The 6730-nt window shown below is 41.2% G+C and overlaps 1 long non-coding RNA gene across 1 annotated transcript; it reads right to left on the bottom strand.

Moving 5' to 3' along the window:
- Positions 1-2893: 2893 nt before the first annotated feature.
- Positions 2894-6072, bottom strand: LOC118477707. Its single transcript, XR_004858556.1, has 2 exons — positions 5624-6072; positions 2894-4608 (listed from the first exon to the last, which is right to left on the bottom strand). It is a non-coding gene; the product is annotated as an uncharacterized LOC118477707 (long non-coding RNA).
- Positions 6073-6730: the final 658 nt, after the last annotated feature.

The raw sequence follows: 6730 nt of genomic DNA on the forward strand, positions 1-6730 counted from the left end.
CTGGTGAAGAAGGATGGGAAAGAAGGGGATTAGCTCGGAAACGCAAATAGTGAATGGGATTAGCGAAGACAAAAAAACTATTGTGGAGTGGGATGGCCGGCGAGTTGTAATCAGCACCACAGAACTGGCTTGTGCGCATGTTCGGATAATCAGATGGGTCCAATAGCTTGTGCGTGCGTGAGTGCGCCCGTGCGTGTGTATGTTGTGTTTCTGCGTGTGCGTGTATATGTGTTTGTATGTGTGTGTATGTGTGCGCGCGCGCGCGCGTGTGTGTGTGTGTGTGTATGTGTGTGTGCGTGTATGTGTGTGTGTGTGTGTTTAGAGGCAAAAAGAAAAAAGAAAGAGGCTGAGAGATATACAGACAGAAGGAAAAAAGAAAGAAAGAAAAAAAGAGAAAGATAGAAAGAAAGAAAAAAAAGAAAGAAAGAAAGAGAGAGAGAATGAGAAAGAGAAAGAGAGAAATGGAGAGAGAAAGACAGAGATGGGCTGATAGAGATAGATAGATAGATAGATAGATAGATAGATAGATAGATAGATAGATAGATAGATAGATAGATAGATAGATAGATAGATAGAGAGAGAGATATATATATAGAGAGAGAGAGAGAAGGGAGGGAGAAAAAGAGAGAGAGAGAGTGATGGAGAGAGAAAGACATAGAGAAGAGGGGGAGAGAGAGAGAAAGAGAGAAAGACTGAGAGAAAAAGAGAAAGAAAGAGAAAGAAAAAAAGAGAGAGAGAAATAGATAGAGAGACATACAGAGAGAGAGAGGGAGAGAGAGAGAGAGAGAGAGAGAGAGAGAGAGAGAGAGAGAGAGAGAGAGACTGTTAAAGTAGTTATTGTCAGGAGCACTTTATGAGCAGCATCTCGCCATTCGCCTCCGCATCATTATGCCGCTAAAGTGATAAATTGTGTCTTGTTGGAATTTCGGATAACGATGAAGAGTTTATTGGCCGGTGCTCCGGAATAAAAACAAACAATCCAATTGATTATTCGCCGTTATAAGCGAGAAATTTGATTCCCATCAGCTAAGTGTAATGTTTGATCAGGAATAACATTCGGTCCTGTTCGTTGTTGCAGCTTGTCAAAAAATTGTTAAAATTTGTGAGGCATCGTGGAGAACTCGGGCGCTCGTCAAAATACTGAATTCGAAACGGCAGTTTTCTCCTGGTTTTTGCAATTTTTATCAAATTTTTGTTACAAAAGATGTCAATTTAAAAACACATTTCTGCGTGAATTTTACTGAAAAAAAAACGTTGATTAAAGGCACAAAATATGTGATTTTTCAGTTTTCAAGGCCTCTCAAGTTATTGGTTACCAAACTTTGGCAGCCATTTTCTCGCTAATTATACCACTGAAACCAGGTGACTTCCCTTACTTCAATTGAAAATATCCTGACTTCTATTCACGACAGACGGGTATTTTTTCCGATGAAAGCAAGGTAAATGAATACGTTATCAAATCGTACAAATATCTCCACATGCCCAAAAATTGACGAGCGCCTGATTTCACCTCTTCGTGACACATTTTTGTAACGCGTTTGTAAGAACCAGACGTTCGTGACGTCACAAATTACTTTGACCTTGCTTGCCCATTATCGATACCAATGATAATTCTTTACTGCTATGGGCTTGCCCATGATCGATACCTATAGATACTCACTGGATTGGGTAACATTTTTTTAATTTAGTTTTTTTTTTCGCTTCGTGTGTAAATATTCCAGACTCTCATAAACGACAAGTTTAGCATTTAGGATGCAGACTACTTTGATCGTTCTTGACAGAACCAAAACAACTCGGACCAAGTAGGAAACAGCGTCCCGGCAGATAGATAGGGGTGTTGTGTGTAAGGAAGAAAGAAAAACAAACAAAATATAACAAAAAATACCTCACAAAACAAAAACAAACAAACAAACAAACAAACTTTCTACGGTCGAATCAAACTCATCCCTTCTGCATACACCAGTGAAGAGCCCAACGGAGACACCATGGGAACATATGTTATTTAAAATAGAAAACAGATTGTGAAATATTATAAATGGATCTATCTATCGATCGACCGATCTATCTGTCGGTCTAACTATCTGTATGTTTGTCTGTTTGCCTATCTAAACGGCAACAATCAGTTCTTGCTCGTGACCTAGAGGTTAAGGTGTTCGCCTCTCATTCTTATTCGGGTTCGAATCCAGGTAGCGACTGAAAGATTTTCTTCTCTACAATTGTCTCCTTTCACCTCCTTTCCTGCTCCCTAGCAATGTTCTATCGTCTGCTTTCGTCTCCACTTTCTGCCCCCCACCCCTCACTCTTTCTGAAGCCTTGCGACCGCTACTCCTTGGCTCCTTCTTACTGCTGTCTCTCAGCCAAACCCCTAATCTTCTGGTAGGAAAGATCTACACCTAGCCTTCACGGACAAGGCCGAAAAAAACTCGAAGGTCCCGTGTGCAAGTTTCGCACGTTAAAGATCCCTTGGTGATCTAAAATCGATAAGAGGTAGGCTTCGGCCAATTCAAAATTTTCTACCGATTGTATATGTTTAATGTGTCCCGCGCGCTCCTATGACCTTCCGTAGTTGCGAGCGCCATAAACCGTTTAAAATAAAAAAAATTTAAAAAAGAGAAAAGAAAAAATGAATAAGACAATCAGTTCTTACCTTGTGAGAGTCCTCCTCTGAGTTAGATAGGCGTCCCGTTCTGAATTATGATATCTGGCGACCTCTACACTGTATTGTCTCTCTTCAAAAACAGATAAATTTATACTGTATTTTGTCTCTTCACAAGAGCAAAACTGATCTGTACTGTATGTCGTTTATTCACAAGAATAGACGACATCTAAACTATATTTTGTCTTTTCACAAGGCTAGACAATATCTACACTGTTAAGTTTTTCTTTTATCTACACTGTAAAGTGTTTCTTCACAAGCAGTGCCCACGACAGCTATACCGTAGTTCGTCTTTCCACTAGCACAGACAACTCCAGAGGAGAAAAAAATCCCAACGTTTCTCTTACTCTATGGTAGCGAGAGTTATGCCCCTTTCACCGCGAGGCGGCGTCCCGTTCTTTTTTGCGGTAACACAGTTTGTAACAACGGAGACTTGCGTAGGCAAAAAGCGCCATTGATTTGTGAGGAGTAGAAAATCTCAGAGAAAAGGATAACAAGTTTGTGTTACATGAAGGACCCTGAGGGATCTCCTCTCTCTTTCTCCTGCCTCCTTCTCCTTCCTTCTCCACACTCCTTCTTCACGCCCCACGCTTCTTCTCCTCCCTTTTTCTCCTCTCTCCTTCACCACACTCCTTTCTCCTCTTTCCTCCTCCTTTTGAGAATCGTGCGGTCAGGTTAAATATTCCCAGTTGTCAAATTCCAGAAAGAGAATTTTTCCTTCAGAATCTCAGACATCCAACGTTTGAGAACGGCTGATGTAAACTTTTGAGTTGCAAAATTCCGAAAGAAAGTGTGTTTCCTAAATCTTTCACCTTAACTTTCGTATACAGCTGAGGCGTAAACTGATAAGCTGTCAAATGTCTCACCTCCTTTCTAACACTGTCGTTCTGGTATACACCTCTAAGTTGCAAAATTCCGAAACAGATTGTGTGGTCTTTAGAGTTAGGATAAAAAAAAGGAGATAGATACGATAACCCCAGGTAGGGTGTGAAGGTGGTAGTGTGCCCACCTCTCTGACCAGAGTATCTCAAATTGTCTGTTGGGTTAGTGTTAATTACACTGATAAGGATAATGTTTTACGTCTTGCTTCAACAAGATATCAAACCAATTTGTCACTTAATATAACACCAACTAAATGCCAAGATATTTTGATGTCAAGGCAACTAGATGTCACACCAACTTATATCAGATCACTTTAATCTCACGCCAATTTGATGCAACGCCGTTCTCCCCGCTGATGTAGATTTGAGTTGGAGTCTTATTTAAAGAGAACGATTGCTATATATATATATATATATATATATATATAGCTTCCCCCACCAAACTTTTGTGGGGAAAAACTGTTATTTCATGATGGCAACAACCAGCCTTCAAATCGAATAAATAAAAAACAAAACGAAATTATTTATTTGGACGCCAGCTTCCTTGTTGCAGTAAACACAACGTTAGCGTGACCACAACTTAATTAGCCGCTCCGATTTGATGACGACGAAGGTCAGTCAGCCAGTCAGTCAGTCAGCCAGTCAACAAATTGATCTACTCACTCACGGTCGAACGAATGCGCAAGAATAACAAGACGTGCAGTTATCCTACTTGGCGTTCAAAGCAGGGTTTGCGCTGAAGTCGCACAATGCAGCAGAGTTGGGAAGAAACGTTGTGAACGTTGAAGAACTCACGAAGAAAAGCCTCATCCAAACGTCACTAGTACTAACACTTGTTTTATCAGAACACGCAAGAATTAGACTGCTGTTATCCTTCTTGCCGTCCAACAGAGGGTCTTCGTGGGTGGGCGCTAAAGTCCCACAATGCAGTACAGTTGGTAAAAAAAAGGCTGTGGTGAACGTTGAAGAACTCACGAAGAAAAACCTCATCCAAATGTCGCTTGTGTAACGGATGCTTGTTTTAACACGGTGTGTCTTGAGTGAGGTGTGAAGTCTGTTTATACAGTCGTGCTGTTGGGAATAAAAAAAAAATTGCAAATGTTAATGAAGTTAGTTCATTAGTTAGTCGCCTGTCATTGCTAATGAGAGAGAGAGAGAGAGAGAGAGAGAGAGAGAGAGAGAGAGAGAGAGAGAGAGAGAGAGAGAGAGGCGATGACGATGATAAAGAGGGAGGATGGTCACATGTATTACTAAAAGTCTCAAAATACTACTGAAATACTAATAAGTGTAAATAACATGGAGAACCTAAGAGCAAGATGTTATTTTAAACTGGTCAACTTACCAATTTTGACTGAAAGTGAAAAGGAACAACTTATCGACAGCATTCTTTTCCAACTACCCATCTCCCTTCCAACTGAAAAAATGATGGATAAAATAAGATAGAATAACCCCCTCCCCCCACCCACTTACCCTAAAACAACCCCTCCCCCCAAAAAACCCAACCCCCCCCCCCCCCCCAACAACCCAAACAAGTAAACGAACAAGACAACAACCAACAACAACAAACAACAAGAAAACAAAACAAAACAAATACAAAAACAGAATCAAACCCCAACCTTTTTTTCCCTTCCCAACAAAGTGGTGTTATAAGACAGAGTATCTTTTGTATTGTTATAGTAAGGTTTTTATGGCGCTCGCAACTGCATAAGGTCATATGAGCGCCAAGGGGTGGATGTCAACAAAGAAGACTTTACAGGAAATCAGGCTTGCTCTGCTCACCTCTCTAGAGCTCGATCACTTTCGTCTGACCGCGGTTAAAACGGGATAGAAACAAATCGCTCTGTTTAATCTTTCTGGGTCTTTGCAAGGAACCTTCACCCCCCCCCCCCCCCCGAACAAAAAATAAAACAACAACAACCCCACCGCTCAGGAAGAATTCGTTTTATTTTTCTTGCTTTTGATTAGGGTTTTGTCTGTGAGCGGGGGAGGGGAGGGGGTAGGGGGGAGTGGTGTTTTTTGTTCGTTTGTTGACATTGTAATTATTTATTTAGGTGTGCGGTGGTTAATACGAGTTTTTACCCATCACCTGTCAAGCGGTCGAATGCAAGGTAAGCGAGGATTGTCAGAAATGATGTTCTGTTGCAATTACTTGGCAATATAGCGTCCGGATTGTGATGATTCCACACAGGAGATGCGTACCCTGTTTGATGACGTAATAGGCACAAAAACGATGACGATATCAGAGCGAAATATAGTGTCCTCGGTGTGTCTTCTGTGTTAACTACGCTGTCAGAATTGAGGTCACAAAATGATGACGTTGTCAGCCCAGTATGATGACGTTTTCAGCACAAAACGACGAAGTCGACTTGTTAAATCAGCCTTACATCAAACAGTAGCTTGTGACTGCGTCTTTATCTTTCCCAGACGAAGATGGTTTGACGTTGAAAAAGACTTCGATCTTGTTCTGAGCGTTAAGGGGAGTATGCCGATGCCAAGCGCCGATCTCTGACGTGGCCGAAAATGACGACAAACCTAACGAGAGAAGGGAAAGAGAGAAACAGTGTTTAGTTTTCGTGGCTGTATAAGTGAGGCAGCGTGGTGAAATTAGGCGCTCGTCAAAGTAATGAAATTGAAGAAACAAGCATTTTCCCCGCCCTCTTAGTTATTATTATTGAGTTTTAGTTGTTTGGCTCAATCCCTTTTATACCCATCTGAAACAGGCTTATGTGTAGATAAAAAAAAAAGCATTCGATAAAGGCACAAGAAAGTAAATTTGATGCTCCCGAAGATTCTCAAGTTTTGGGAATCAACAAACTTTGGCAGCCATTTTCTCGCTAATTCCCCCCCCCCCCTCCTACTTCAATCCAAAGTACGTCGACTTCTATTAAAGATAAATGGATGATTTTTCATCGACAGCAAGATAAATAAACAAGCTTTAAGATGATACCAATAACTCTACATGTCCAAAAATTGACGAGAGGTTGATTCCACCGCCTCGTGACACATACTATTTTAGTAGGTCATGGGACTTCTAAAATCGTACTCTATGTACATGCATCCATTCATAAGCACACTGACTCAGGCCCGGTCTTGTACACATTCGCACACACATACACACACCGATACAATGACATTCATATATACACCAATACGCACACACACATACACACTCGTATACGCTCGCGCGCGCGCG

The sequence above is a fragment of the Aplysia californica genome, unplaced genomic scaffold (genome assembly GCF_000002075.1).
Source record: "Aplysia californica isolate F4 #8 unplaced genomic scaffold, AplCal3.0 scaffold00189, whole genome shotgun sequence".
NCBI classification, from domain to species: domain Eukaryota; kingdom Metazoa; phylum Mollusca; class Gastropoda; order Aplysiida; family Aplysiidae; genus Aplysia; species Aplysia californica.